At 55.5% G+C, this 15,282-nt stretch overlaps 1 protein-coding gene across 4 annotated transcripts in view; it reads left to right on the plus strand.

Annotated features, from left to right (window-relative positions):
- Window positions 1-234: 234 nt before the first annotated feature.
- Window positions 235-15,282, plus strand: part of SMOX (spermine oxidase) — a 38,529-nt gene continuing 23,481 nt past the window's right edge. For 2 of the 4 annotated variants that reach the window (XM_004061762.5, XM_019017529.4), the window contains exon 1: window positions 242-425. The gene's annotated coding sequence lies outside the window, so the exon portion shown is untranslated. Of the gene's footprint in view, window positions 426-15,282 lie in introns of all 4 variants that reach the window. The other 2 variants (XM_004061761.5, XM_063702396.1) reach the window with 2 other exon arrangements.

Here is a 15,282-nt window from a genome sequence, read left to right on the forward strand (position 1 = left end):
CGCCCTGTGCTACACCCCGGGGCCTGTCCCGCGGTGGGTCCCCTGCGGGAGGGGGGGCCCCTGCTAGGGAGGGAGGGGGTGCGGGCCCAGATGTGGGCGCGGGACCCGGGGTTCCGAGGCAGGGATCCAGCAGTCTCCGGCTTCAGGGGCTTCTAGCTTCCCGGCTCCCGGCGGGGCGGGCCCGGGGAGGAGCTCGGCGGGTCCCCGCCCAGAGGCGGAGCGGTGGGCCGGGCCGGAGCGGGGTGGGTAGGGGACGCGAGGCGGAGCGGGGCCCCACACAGGCCGCGGCGGCTGGCTCGGGCCCCTACGGTCCCGGCGGCGGCTGGAGGAGGAAGCCAGGCGGCTGGCGGAGGAGGAGAGACGGAGGAGGCCGAGACCGGAGCGCCGCTCGCCGCAGACTTACTTCCCCCGCTCAGCAGGGAAAGGTACGGTGCGCCGGCTCTCCGGCCCCGGGCCCCGGCTCTCAGCCTCCCCCGGGCGCAGGCAGGGGCTGCGGCCGCCGCGGGAGGGTGAGGGGCCCGGAGCGGTCCCCGAGGGCTCGGCCGGCCCGGGGCTTGGGCGGCCAGCGCGGCGCTCGGGCGCTCGGGCGGGGGTGCGGGGCGTTCCGGGAGGCTCGCGGGGAGCAGGGGGCGCCGCGCCCCCCTGGCTTCCGCCGGGGTAAGCAGTGGTGTGGGCCGGGGTGGCGGCGATCCCGGCGCCAGGGCTGCTCGGCCCGGGCCGGGCGCCGGGGGTAGAGGGCCGGACGGACCCCCGGGCTGCGTGCGGGAGGGGAGCGTCCCGGGCGCCCTGCAGGCGCGCTCCATGGGCGCAGACAAAGCCGGGCGCGGACGCCCCGCGACGACTCGGGCTGCCGGGAGGGTGGGCACCGGGGAGAGGACAGAAGGCTCCCGGGTGATGGCCCGAACGCCAGGAGAGGCTGTGCTGACTTCCCCCTCTGGGCTCCGGGCGTCCGGGTGGTCCCCTTGGGGCCCCGGGCAGGGTGAGGAGCAGCTTTCTCTTAAGGGCCAACTAGGGGCTCACGGGTTGCCCCGGGCTTGGCGGGAGCCGGGCTCGCAAAGGGTTCGGGTGTGTTGGAGGGCTCACTTTGTGGGAGGGGCTGAGGGAAGCCACTGCCCTGGGGTAGGGGCGAGGGCTCCTTTAGAGCAGTTGAGGGGCCCGCGGAGCTTGCGCCAGGGGGACTTGGCCCGATGAAATACGCTCGGTGCCCGGCACGTATAGTGAGAGGTGCCCACAGGTTGTTTGCAGAACCTGCTGTTGGTGGCACATCACGTACCAGTCTGTGGGGGCAACTTGGCCGTGATTGGAGCCAGCAGTAGGTGCCCTGGGGTTACCGGGAGCGGCGCGGGCCGGGGTGCCATGCATCCGAAAGTGTGTGCAGCGAAGCCCCCACATTTGCATTCGGCCACCACTGCCCCCTGGCCTCTTGTTAGGCGGAGAGGGCATCCCAATTCCTGCTGCTGGCCCTGCCTCCGCTTGGACTCCAAGGTCCTCTCCCTGTCCCCCTTTCTGCAGTTACCTCCCCTCTCTCCAGTGTTAGAAGTGGCTTCTATTCCCCTGGATCGTCCACAGCATTATAAGAAATATGCTTCGGCACCCTGTCTCTCCAATTTTGTAGCCCCCTTTTTGCCTTAATCCCTCATTCCCTCCAGCTTCGGACCTTCTTCCCTTCACAGCAAAACTTCTCTGGAGAGCCTTCTGCACTCGCTCCTTCAGAGCACAGCTCTTCCGTTCTTTTGCTGGCTTGCCCTGACTTCGGTCCCACCCCTTCACTGAAACAGCCTCAGCCAAGCTCTCCAGTGAGCTCCACGCCCCCAAAAGCAAGTCTTCTTCCACCTCTCCTGGTCTCCTTGAACACTCTCCTTCAAGAACCAGTATCCTCCCTTGGCTTCTGGTTTTCTTCCCTCCTTGGCTGCCCTTTTTCTTAGACTTCTTTTCAGACAGCTCCTTCACTCAGCTCCAAATTTTGGAGGGCCCCAGGGCTTTGTCCGTAGCCGCTTCTCTCTCTGGTCTATTTACAAACCCTTCCCCGTTTCATTCTTTCTTATGATTTTAAAAATCAAGCATCAATTTGCAAACATACAGATCTTAAATGTACATCATTCTCATGGTTTTAAAGAGCAGATTTTATCTCCAGCCCCAGCCTCTCTACCTAACGCCCCATCTGATGATTTATGATGTCCTGGATGACAAAAAACTTAATATGGATGAAACAGAACCCTGATGGTACTCCCCAGGCCTTCCCATCTCAGTGAATCGCCCATCATCTACTCACTTTTTTTTTTTTTTTTTGAGACAGAGTTTCGCTCTTTTCGCCCAGGCTGGAGTGCAATGACGTGATCTCGACTCACCGCAACCTCCACCTCCTGCGTTCAAGTGATTCTCCTGCCTCAGCCTCCCAAGTAGCTGAGATTACAGGCATGCGCCACCACACCCGGCTAATTTTTGTATTTTTAGTAGAGATGGGGTTTCACCATGTTGCCCAGGCTGGTCTTGAACTCCTGATCTCAGGTGATCCACCCATCTTGGCCTCCCAAAGTGCTGGGATTACAGGCGTGAGCCACTGCGCCAGGCCCATCTACTCACTTTTAAAGATGGGAAACCAGGAGCACAACTCCACCAAGAGCAAGTCCTTTTGGTTCTTTTCACAACATTGATCTCAAGCCTGCCCTCTGTACTCTGACTCCACTGTTAAGGCCCCAGGCTACCTGCCCCAAGCCAAGCCAAGCCGCATAACCCTCTCCCCAGGTCTGCACTTGCCCTTCTCTGATCTATTTTAGTAGAGCAGCGAGAATGTTATAGAAACTTTTGATAGGACCATCTCATTTCTCTAAAATTCGTGATAGCTCCCTATCACACTTGATTAAAATCTCAAAGCTTTCCCTCAGCCTACCAGACCCTTCCCATTCTGGCCACAGCTGACCTCCCCAGCCTTATCTGGACCACTGTCCCCTTTGCATTCTCCCTGACAGACACATCTGAATCATTTCTGCCCTTTGGACAACCTAAGCTTTCTCCTGCCCCACGGCCTTTGCTCCTGCTATCTTTTCTGCCAGTAGTGTTTTTCCAGTGCCCTTTACTGGCCTGGCTTTTCTCCTTCTTATTTTTAAGGTCTTCACTTAATTATACCTTTCTCAAATGCCTTCCCAGTCTTGGGAAGTCTCCCGTAATTAATCGTAGCACCTGACTTATTTTCTATATTATATTTATCACAGTTCACAACCATTTGTTACAATTGTTTGTATACTTGACTTATCTGGCTTCTTAAGGGCCGGAACCTTGACTGAATGGACCAGTGCTGTATCTGGAGCATCTAGTACAGTGCCTGGCATGTAGCTGATGCCCAGGAAATCTTCAGCCAGGTGGGCAGGTTGGGGCTGGGTTGGGCAGAGAGGTGGGTATTGCAGTGAGCACAGGAGTCCTCTTTAAACTTCAAGTGACCCTGAGGATTTTTATTTTCTTTCCACAAAAGCAACTGTGCAGATTGCTGCAAGAATCTAAGGGCGCCAATGGGATGTGAAAAAGGGAAGTGGAGAAGGTATGCGTGGCTGGAGGGCAGGGCTGCATGCCGAGGGCAGCCGGTGGGATGTGAGTCTGTGTGTGTGTCACTGTGGTTGGGGTAAATGATTTCCTTTGCTTTCTTTGGTAGAAATGCAAGCGGGTCAGCAGAGGGATATGTGTGCATGTTGGGTGGGAGGGAGATTCTCTAGCTCACAAGATGTGGGCAGCCTGGGCAGCCAGGGATTGATTTCAGCCCACTCTCTTGGGTGACTGCTGGGTGCCCAGCCCTGGGGTGGTCTCTCTCTATCTCTAGACTCTTGCCTTTCTACCCACAGCTCTCCTGTTTGCACAGAGGAGCCAGCTGAGTGTTAAATTGTGGGCTGGTACTCTCAGAATGGAAGGCTGAGAGCCAGGGGACCTCAGATCTGGGAGGGAGGGGAGCTGACCCCTGGACAGGGGGACAGGGGTGGACTGAGGTAACACCACGACGTGGGTGCTAGAACTAGGGGCAGTGGTCCAGATCTGGGATCGGGCTGGCATGCCTAGGAAAGACCTTGAGCTGGGATAGGTAGGGATGAGGAGGGCATCCTGGGTGGGAGGAATCAAGCAGAGGCCAAGAGGCAGGGCAGGGCCCTGGCATATTCACTGCATGCCCTGCATTGTTCTAAGCACTTTGCAAATGTTAACTCCTTTACTGCTCTTAACAGCTCTATAAGGTAGGTCTTATTCCCATTTTACAGATGGGAAGACTGAGGCACAGTGATACAGCTAAATAGTGACAGAGTAAGGATTGAATCCAAACAACTTGGCTCCAGAATCCATGCTTGAAATCAGTCCACTCTGCCATTTCGCTCATGCCTCTCAGTTATGTGTCAGCCGAGGGCTTCCTAAGAGAGGCTTTTCCTGCCTCCCAGAGGTGCCTGGCCTTGGGGGCTGGGGAGGTGGGAAAGAAGGTAGAAGGGGTCCTCGCTTGGAGTGGGTGACCGAATTTTTCTGCTTCATGCCCCACTTTTTCTTCCAGGAGGGGCTCCGGACCCAGGCCAATGGGTTGGGCATCACGTACACTGTGATTTTGGGGTGCTGGGAAGGTCTACTGCTTCTGGTTCAGCTACCGCTTTCTGCCTGAGATGCCATCATTAGAATGTCACCCTTCTGGGTTTAGCATTGCCCTCGTCATCTGCCTGTAAAATGGGATTAGAGGGACTTTTTTTCTTTGCTCCCTGGAGGTCACATGCTGGAGTGCTTTCTCCTTGTAGACTCTGAAAGGAGGAAAGGCTTCCCCTGGGATGCCAGGCTGAGGAACTGGGCCAGGAAGGAGGGAGGAGGGTGTGACAGCTCTGCCCTGGGAGGCTTTCCTGTTTGGCATGAGGATGACTCTAGGCAGGTAACCTGGCCTCCCAGGGACCTGGCTGGCTGGCTGAGGAACGGTTTGCTGACCACACAGGGATGGGGTCTGTTTTCTCTGAATTCTGAGCCCCAGAGTTGAGGGGATCTGCTCATCTATCTGGACAGATCCTGCCAGCCTCCTAGGAAGAGAGGGAGGCAGGGTTAGTGGAAACTGAGGCACAGGGAAAACATTGCTGTTGGAAGCTTACCAGCCTTCATGGTTGTCAGGAAGGGCTCCCTTCTCTGGCAGGGGAGCATGGGGGAGGCCTGTCCACGGTGCCCAAGTCCTTGTCTGCTGAGTTGAAGTGAAGGCTGTGGCCAAGCCTGAGGCGGGCAGGCTAGAGCTGAGGTGGACTTCCTGAGAAGTAGACACTGGGCCTTGTTAGCTGTGGTCAGCACCTGGCATCTCCTGTGCCCCAGCCTGGTGTTCAGAGCCTTTGGGAACACAGGACACGGTTCCTGCTCTCCAGGAAATAAACGTGAGCCATGCCAGGTGTGATATAATGAGGTCCTCCTCCCAGAGGAGGTGGTGCTTTGGGAGGGTTCTGAAATCTTGGGCGGCTTTGGCCGACAGAGGAGGGGATGGCCTTCCTAAGGTGGAGGAGGAGAAGTGGGTTGAAGCCAGGCCTGGAGTGGGTTGAAGCCAGGTTGGGAAAAGCCTTGGCGGCCAAGCTGCTGAGTCTGGCCTTGATTCAGTAGACCCTGGGGAGCCTTTGAAGGTTATAGGGCATGGGGGCAATTACTTGATTAGAGCAGTGGTCTATAAAAGTGCTTTTCAAGCTTGAATGCACATAGATCACCTAGGCAGCTTGTTAAAATGCATGTCTGTCCTGTCTGATTCACCAGGTCTGGGGTGAGGCCTGTGACTCCGCATTTCTTTCTTTCTTTCTTTTTTTTTTTTTTGAGACGGAGTCTTGCTCTGTTGTCCAAGCTGGAGTGCAGTGACAGGATCTCGGCTCACTGCAGCCTTCGCCTCCTGGATTTAAACAATTCTCCTGCCTCAGCCTTCTGAGTAGCAGTAGCTGGGATTACAGGTGCCCACCACCATCTTTAGTAGAGACAGGGTTTCACCATGTTGGTCAGGCTGGTCTCAAACTCCTGGCTTCAAGTGACCCACCTGCCTCAGCCTCCCAAAGTGTTGGGATTACAGGCATGAACCACTGTGCCTGGCCTGAGACTGCATTTTTAATAAGCTCCTTGGCAGTGCAATGCTGCAGCTCCATGGAGAACGCTTTGTATAGCAAGGATTTAGACTGGAGTCTTGAGGGACGAGTGCAGTTCAGGTGGGTGGAACAGGGAACTACCTTGGCTCCTGAGGCTCCTGTGTTGCGGGATGTGTAGGGAGCTGCCGGGGTAGGGGGTGGGGGTGGTGCAGGTGGGCTGGGGGCAGGACAGAGGGGACTGTAGAAGATGTGAGATGCAGGGGCCATTCTGCTGGGAGCTGGGGCTGTGTGAGGGCCTCTGGGTGCTTGGGTCATAGACCAGGAACATAGGTCTGATTTCCAGGGCCTCTGACTGTAAGGAGCTCCCAAGACCACGAGGGGGTATCTTGGGTGACTGTATCCCGGGGCAGGGTGACATGCAGACAGCACGGAGGGCACCTTATCTCTGTCCACAGCCGAGCCTGGCACTGTGGGCAACCAATCTGGGGTGAGCACCCTTCCTCCAGCCAGGGCGGGGCCGAGAGATTGGGGAAACAGCTGATCCAGCCCTCTAGCTCCAGCTGTGACGTGTCCTCATAAAAGACCGTAGTCTCCCCAGCTGCCGGGCCATCACCCCAGTGTGTGCAGTGCCTGTCACCCTGGCCCAAGTCCTTGTTGCTGCCGCTGATGGTTACGTGAGCTGCTGTCACTGATGGTTACATGAGCTGCTGTCAGGGGTCTTATCCCACTCTGGCCACCTCTGCGGCGTACGTGGGAGTTGGGGGGCCTGGATGCTTCTCTCTGCTCTGCCCTGGCTGGGCCACTACAGGCAAGTGTCTGCTCCTCTCTGAGGTGTCAGTCTCCTCATCTGTAAACTGAGGGGTTCAGGTCCCTCCAGGGGGGTTATCACACGGTTTGTTGGGTGGGGCATTGCCTCTTCCCAGAGAGTCAGCTTAACACATTTTAGTTTAATATTAAATATTAAATATTAAAGTTAATATTAAAACTTACATGCTAATGATGGGGTCGAATTAGCAATTTGCTTAGAAAAAACCATCCAGGTTGCTTTGGGGGTCTCCCAAGGCCCCTTGCACCTCAGGCTCTGCATGGCCTGGGGTGCATATCTGAGGACACTGGTGGGTTGAGTCCCCCCAGTTGCTGGAAGGGGGGTAGCAGTCACTACACCCAAAGGAAGGTACAGAGGACAGACACAAAGGGCAAAGGTTCCACTGCCCTGGGCAGTGCCATGAGGGGCTGGCAGGGTAGGGGTTGACTGGCTCTCAGTCTGAGCTCCCCAGATATCCCACACACACCTCCTCAAAGGAGGGCAAGGCCAAGCCAATCACACCCCACTTTGATCCCTGCCCCTGGGCCAGGCCGTCCTGCGGGATGGGAGGGGATAACAACATTTCTCAAAGACTGTTCTGCGCAATCTCAAGCGTTCAGGGGATAAATAAGGGTAGAAACTGGCAAATTCACTCCACTACCCTATGGGAGATTCAGAATATATTTAAGAGAATTAAAGGTCCTGACAAGTCCTGTAGAAAAGAAACTGTTTAGTGTTTCCCAGCCTGATCTGACCATGGAAATCTTTTTTTTAAATGACTGCCAATAATGTCCCACCCACCAGGAAAACACCTGCTGGGAAAAGCTGATGTGGAAAGATGCTGCTCACTGGAAGGCCACGAACATGGTAGCACAGGTGGACTTCCTGGTAGAGGTAGACTTGGTGGGATGGGCACATTTGGACGATCAGTAGAAGAAGAGGGCACTGAAGAGAGAGAGATGCCAGGCTCCCCTCTGAGGCCTCAGTTTCTTCATCTGTAAATCTTCGCCCCCCATGTCTGCCTCCCCACCTTCCTTTGGGTGTAGCGACTGCTACCCCCCTGCCAGTGCCTGGGGGGACCTCAACTGACCAGGGCCCTCAGATGTGCCCATCCCACCTCTACCAGGAAGCTCCCTGCCATCCTTCCTTTTCTCCCTGGTATTTCTGGGCCGAGAGCCAGCCCTGGGTTCTTGTGGCAATGGCTCTGCCTCACTGGGTGAATGAGGAAGGATCTGGAAGGACCTGTCTGGTGCCTGGGATCCCCAGGTAGCTGGGCCTGGGTCTTCTGGATTCTTTTTCTTTTTTTTGAGATTGAGCCTCGCTCTGTCGCCCAGGCTGGAGTGCAGTGGCGCAATCTCAGCTCACTGCAACCTCCACCTCCTGGGTTCAAGCAATTCTCTTGCCTCAGCCTTCCGAGTAGCTGGGATTACAGGCGCTCATCACCACGCCCTGCTAATTTTTGTGTTTTTAGTAGAGGTGGAGTTTCACCGTGTTGCCCAGGCTGGTCTGGAACTCCTGGCCTCAGGCGATCTGCTCACCTTGGCCTCCCAAAGTGCTAGGATTACAGATGTGAGCCGCTGTGCCCGGCCGTCTTCTGGATTCTGAGAGGGCCTTTTCCTTATACCTCCCGGGCATTTCCTTGCTTTGCAAGTTCTCCCCAGCCTTTCATCTCAGAGGTTAACACAGCAGGGTTGTGAACTCTGGACAATAAGCTAAGCCTCTCTGTGCCTCCGTTCCCTCATTTGTACCATGAGGGTAATATTACCTCCCTCCTAGGGTGGCTGGGTTGTTGTGACACTCTAATACCGGTTGGCTGCTCTTACTACTGGACTGACATGGCTGGAGGAGGGACCCCGGGGAGGGCCCTGTCATCGTGGACATGAGGGAAGAAAGCAAGAGCCAGCAGAAAGCAGCACAAGACTTAGGTTGGGGTCCTGGTTAGACCAGAGTAGCTTGCAGAGGAGAAGAATGAGTGTGTGAGTAGCTAGCAGGACTGGCTTCCTGGAGGAATGGCCAGTTAGGTGGGGAGATCTGGTCAGAATGAGAAGTCACAGGTTTGAGTCTGAGAGTCAGAGGATCCTGGTGGGTGTGTGTAGGGGACAAGTGGCCTGCGGGCAGGGAGGAGGCATCAGGGACTACCTTCGTTCACTGGGCTGTGGCAGCCCACAGAAGGTTTTGAGCAGGGCAGTGATGTGATCAGAGCAGTGCATTAGTGAGACATGAGGCAGGATGTGAGTGATGGTGGGCTGTGGGAGGGGGCGGTGCTGTGCCCCTTCATGGACATGAAGCTGGGGGAGGGGCCAAGTTGCGGCCGTGACCCTCATTCTCAGACTCTCAGGGCAGTCAGTGAGGCTACCGTGCCTCGCCTCTGCCACACCTCCTTTCCTCTGCGGTGTGAGGCTCTTTGTTCAGCAGCTCAGGTCGGGGAGGTGGGCTGTGGTATTTTTTATTTTTTATTTTTTTTGAGACGGAGTCTCACTCTGTCGCCCAGGCTGGAGTGCAGCGGCGTGATCTCGGCTCACTGCAAGCTCCGCCTCCCGGGTTCACGCCATTCTCCTGCCTCAGCCTCCCGAGTAGCTGGGACTACAGGTGCCCACCACCACGCCCAGCTAATTTTTTGTATTTTTAGTGGAGACGGGGTTTCACCATGTTAGCCAGGATGGTCTCTATCTCCTGACCTCGTGATCCGCCTGCCTTGGCCTCCCAAAGTGCTGGGATTACAGGTGTGAGCCACCGCGCCCGGCCGGGGTGTGGTATTTTAAATAGTACCCAGGAGGAGCTACGGTGGTGCATGGGGCAACGTTGGCCCTCCGACCTGACCCGAAGGCCCTGGTGGGGCATGCTCAGTGGATTCTCCTACCCAGCCCTAGCTCCACTCTCTTGTCCTCCTTTGCCCCTTTGTCTTTCTTCCTCAAGCATGTAGGAGCCCAGTGCTCTCTAAATCTGGGGCTGGGAGGTTGGAGGATGAGGAAAAGCATCTGGATTCAGGTGGAGCATGGTGGCCTAGCTGGGGGCCGTTGCAGCACCCCTTAGCCCAGATTCCCTTCTTCTCCACCTGCTTCTTGAGGGACGGCATTAAGGAAGGTGTGACTTAAAGTCAGAAGAACAAGAACTTGGAAATGAGTTGCAATTTATTATAAAACAGAACAAAGAATCTAGCCACCCCTGCCAACTCTGTGCTAGGCCCTGGCAGACACATGGGTCCTGTCTTCCCCATGCAGCCCCATGGGGCCTGAGTGAAGCATGATGGGTCTCACTCAGTTTCTGGGACATCTGTCTGGTTGCCCTTTCCTCAACCCCATGGCTCTCTCAGAGCCTGTCCTCATACCTTCAACTGCTCCCCACCCATAACGAGACCTCCGGGACAGCCCAGCTCAGCCAGCGCACCTCTGATCCTGGCGGGTGGTGGTGATACTCCTTGCAGGCTGAGTTGGCTAGATTTTAGGATGACTCAAGCAGGAGACACCCAGCACCACCAAGGGGCATATATTCTTAGGAAATATTTTTAAATGATGCCTTTAAATGTTAAACACACAGGGACCTTTTACTCTCTCTTATTTTGGAAAATTAAAAAAAAATCATACACAATGCAAAACCTTGAGAGTTAATCTAAAAACGTTTGGAGTTTAAAAAGTAACTCAAGGAAAGACAATGAACTTGACTTCTTCATTAGATTTTTTTTTGTTTTTGAGACAGAGTTTCACCCTTGGAGTGCAATGGCACGATCTTGGCTCACTGCAACCTCTGCCCCCTGGGTTCAAGCGATTCTCCTGCCTTAGGCTCCCAAGTAGCTAGGATTACAGGTGCCTGCCACCACGCCCGGCTAATTTTGGTATTTTAGTGGAGACGGGGTTTCACCGTGTTGGCCAGGCTGGTCTCAAACTCCTGACTTCAAGTGATCCGCCCACTTCGGCCTCCCAAAGTGCTGAGATTACAGGTGTGAGCCACTGCGCCCAGCTGCTTCTTCATTAGATTTTAAAAAGAGCAAGGCCTGAGGCTTAATATATTACTAAGTAAAATTTAGAGGCAGGCTGATAGCAGGCTGTGGAACCTCTCTGAATCTCAGTTGCCTCCTCTGTAGTACGGGGCTATTGATGTGAGGATTAAGGTATTCCACACAAAATGCTTGGCACTGCACTCTGTATCTCAGATGTATTCAGCTAAAAATAGAGTGATAACAATGATGATAGGATTTTAAGAACAGACCTTTCTTGATGCTTCAAAAGCTAGTGAGTTATTCTCTCTTTGAACTCCACAAAAGGGCCTAAAGAATATGTTTATGTCCAAACTCAGCGTCTCCACTTCATAGGGGTTTTATGGATTAAATCATGGGCGCATGGCCCCTGTGTGCATCTTGAAATGAACCCCAGTGGCTTTCGAGACCTGGTTCCAGCCCTCGCTTGGGTGGGGGACTGTGCTTCATGGTTGAATTCTATGGAAAGTGCTTTATTGGTTAATCCTGTGGACTTCTTAGGAGAGCACAGTTAATGTACCCTGAAGTCACCAGGAGGGGAAGGTCTCGGGCCAGTGATCGAGGACCGTCTAGAGGCAGTTATGAGTTACTTGCTTTTTGAATTTTCTTTTGTGCTGGCCAAAGCAATTAGAACTTGTCCCTGGCCCTATTTATGGAGGAGGAGATCGAGGGTGAAGGACTGGGGCCTGGCTAGTTTAGTGCCTGGCAAGCCTGATCCAGCTGCATGGGGCAGGGAGACCAGGGTGACCTGCAGGGACCCCACTAAGCGCCCAGGCCAGAAAGCAGGTAGCTTCCCGGTGGCAGCCCCAGGCTTTGGCAGTGAAGCTGGAGTGAACCATCAGGCCTTGAGATGACTCCTGCCAGCCCCAAGTGCCTGGCACAGTGTGTGCATATCAGTATGTGGGGAGGAGTAAGATGGGAGAATTGTTGAGCCAGGGCAGTCCTCGGGCCTGCCGCACCCCTGGGGAGGCTGAGTAATGGGGCCTGAGGTCGGAGCAGGGATTGAGCAGTGTTGCCCTGCCCTGCCCCTCACTCCATCCAGGTGGCCTCTGTCATGCCTCTGAACCTCTTGGGGCCTGTTTCCTCATCTGTAAAATGGGCAGCAGAGAGTTTATGAGTATTAAAGGATGCAGTGAATGGAAAGTGCCCAGCAAAGGGCCTGGCACAGGAGGAGCAAAATAGAGGTTTGCTGTGAGGTTCATCTGGTGACTAGATTTTTCTTTGGATATTTTCCTTTTTTCGTTTTGTGATTATGCATGCCACCTTGGCTCTATGATAAATTATGTTGTGTGGACACCATAAGAGAGGTATTTGTGCTGGGAAAGGGTTTACAGTGGAGGAAGGCCCGTCTCCACTTTCTGGGAGGAATGCTGCCTGGATCCAGCACGGCTCAGACAGCTCTGACACTGGGGCTGTCGTGTCTCTTTGTGGGCAGAAAGCACAGGTCCCAGGCTGGGCAGAGTGGGACCCTGTGGCTCAGGAGACAGGATGGGCTTGCCGGAGACCCCACCCCCTCCCCGGGGCTGGAGCTGAAGCACAGTTGGGCTTTGTGCAGAGTCACGAGGGGCCGCTGAGGGGGAACTGCGCCCGGGCTGAGCTCACAGGCCTCAGTTCTTGTAAGTGGTTTTGAAAGAGTCAGCGGAAAGTGCTGACTGAGCTGTTCTCCTTCACCCCAGAATTGTGAGGCTGCGGCTCCTGGCAGGGATAGGGGAGAAGCCCCACCGGGAAGCCACCCCCTCAGCTGCCAGCTCACACCTCCCAGGTGTCAAGTGCCCAGGCTGCAGAATGGGTGGATCTCTGTGCTGGGTGGTGCTGGGGACACTGACTCACGTCAGGGCCGTGCCTGCAGGTGATGCCTGATGCAGGGGGCTGTGTTTGGGGGTGTGCTTGGCCCTGTGATGGCAGGCGGCTTGGAGAAGCTCTCCCAACCCTGCTGATAGCCCGGAGGAGAGAACTGGGCTTAATAATCAGACCCCTGGGCTGACCTCCCCACTGCAGTCCTGCACTGAGGTATTTGGCTTCTGTCATTTTTCTGACCCCATCAGCTTGTTGTGAAGGGCAAAGATGATGACCAGTCGACACAGTCAGAACTGGTCTGGGTTTGTCCCAGTGGTGTCATGCCTGGTCACCCAGGTCATGCTGATGTGGCCCTTGCCCTCACCCCACATCCTGCCATTCAGCAAGTCCCCAGGAGGTTGACACAGCACTGCATCTCCTCTGCTGCAGAGTTGCCTTGGCAGGAGGCCTTCCCTGACGCCCCTGTGCAAGCAGTTAGTTTCCTGTCTCCCTGCCCTGCTTTTCCCTGACCTGACAGATCCTTAAGGGGAGGCGTCTGGGTGTTGCAGTATCCCCAGTGCCACGGACAGTGCCTGGCACAGGTAGCCCTCCAGAAACCTTTTTGAATGAACGAAAAATCTGTCCCCTGCTACTCCCGTCCCTGCCTTAGGGCTCACTCACAAACCCTGTCTGTGCTTTTCTCCAGTCTTCTTAGCACTGGTCCCACCCTAGGCCGGGAACGTGCCCCTCGCCTGCCCGGTGCCCATCCAGACTCCCACTCACGGCGGCGGCCACTGGGTGGCAGGGCCTGTGTGTCTCCAGTGCCTGTGCCTGCCCCGCCCCCTTCCTGGTGCCTTGGGCGGCAGGTCGTGTGCCTCCTGGCAGGTGTGCCTCCTGCCCTTCCCCAGGGTGCCTCGGGGAGCCAACCTGCATGGCTGACTTGCCCAGGAAGCGCAGGGCGGCACGGGTGGGGCTGGGGCAGGCCCTGAGCGGAGGCGGGAGGTGTGTTCTCCCCACCTGACGCTGGAAGGCTTCCCCACTCCTCACTCCCGACTCCCAACTCCCAGGGCGGGGTGAGGCGGCTGCCACAGTCATGGAGGAAGCTCAGGAGAGTGCATAGTGTGGGACCAGGGGATTCCAAGCCAGTCCAGGTGAGTTCCCGGAGAGAGAGAAAAGGGACAGCGTTGGAATCACACGTTGAGAGATGATACTGTTAGCAGTGCCTCTGAGCCTCTGCACATGCAGTTTCCCTGCGTGGAGCTCACTTCTCTCTCCTGGGAATTTCCACCCCCTCTTCCACCCTCCATTAGGTCTTCCTTCCCATTGTCTCTTGAATTCTTCATGATCCTTATTTCTGTACCTTTGAGTTCACTGGCTGTGAGCCTCAGGGCAGGGCCCTGTCTCTTGAATCCATTGCTGCGGAATCTCCAGGGGCTGATGCAGGGCCAGGCAAGGGTGCATCTTGGGGGAGACAAAACATACAAATATAGGTCTCTCTAAGGACTTCTGATGAGGAGGCTTGGACCCAGCAGAGAGCAGAACAGATGTGATGGTCATTCCCATTTTGCGGAAGAGGAAACGGTCTTTCCAAGATCACTCAGAGCTAGACCCCATTCCTGCTTCCTGGCTCCTGTCCTCCAAGGGAGCAGTCCCAGCGCAGACGTTGGACCTGCAGAGGGTGTTGAGATGCAGAGAGAAAGACGGGGAGGATGCGGCTGTGTGTGTCGGTGTGTGAGCAAGGTTGGGCAAGGACATCTGTGTGGCCTGAGGTGCTTTGTATGCCTGGAGAGCAGAGGGCTTTGGGAGCTGGGCAGCAGCGGGGTGGAGGGAGACCCAAGCCTAAGCCCAGGGTGGAGGGAGCTTGGGCACTGCCTGGCCTTGTGGCTGTCTCTGCCTCTTCCTCTCTGGCACTGTCAGACCTCAGTGGCTGTGGGCTGGCCAGGAGGCTGCAACTGGAACCTGAGCCTTGGCTGTACATTGGCATCCAATGTACAGTCCCTAAAAAAAAAAAAAAAAAATACATGGTTGGGCCCCATCCCAGAGAGTCTAATTTAGATGACCTGGTATAGGTAGGGGTTATTTGTGAAAATCTCCAGGTGAGTCTAATGTACTGGTTGGGAGAAGTTCCTGTCTCTTGGGCCTTGTAAGCTGTAGGGCCTGGGCCAGGCTCCCTGCCCGCTTCATCCTAGCTCTGCATTTCAGAACAGCGGGGTCTGAGGCCCTTAGAGGGGTTGGTTGGGGGAGTGTTTACCTGGGGACTTCCACTTTGGGGAGTCTCTGGGGAGAGAGAGATGCTGACTCTTAGGTACCTATTGTTGGCTAACCAATGACTCCAAAACTGGTAGCTTAAAATGGCAGTAAGCATTTATTATGCTCACAGTTTCTGTAGGTTGGGAATTTGGTAGCAGTTTAGTTGGGTGGTTCTGGCTCGAGGTCTCTAATGAGGTTGCAGTCACAGTGTCAGCCAGCGCTGCAGTCATCTGAAGGGAGCAGGAGGATTTGCTTCCAAGATGGTGTGCTCACATGCTTGGCAGGATGGTTTGGCTGTTGATGGGAGGGCTCAGTTCCGTGCCCTGTGGGCTGCCCCAGGGTTGCTTGAGTGTCCTCCCCACATGGTGACTGACTTCTCCCAGAGTAAGCTGCCCAAGGGAGCAAGGTGGAAGCCACAGTGTCTTTTATGT

Source organism: Gorilla gorilla, chromosome 21, assembly GCF_029281585.2.
Source record: "Gorilla gorilla gorilla isolate KB3781 chromosome 21, NHGRI_mGorGor1-v2.1_pri, whole genome shotgun sequence".
In the NCBI taxonomy this organism is placed as follows: Eukaryota; Metazoa; Chordata; class Mammalia; order Primates; family Hominidae; genus Gorilla; species Gorilla gorilla.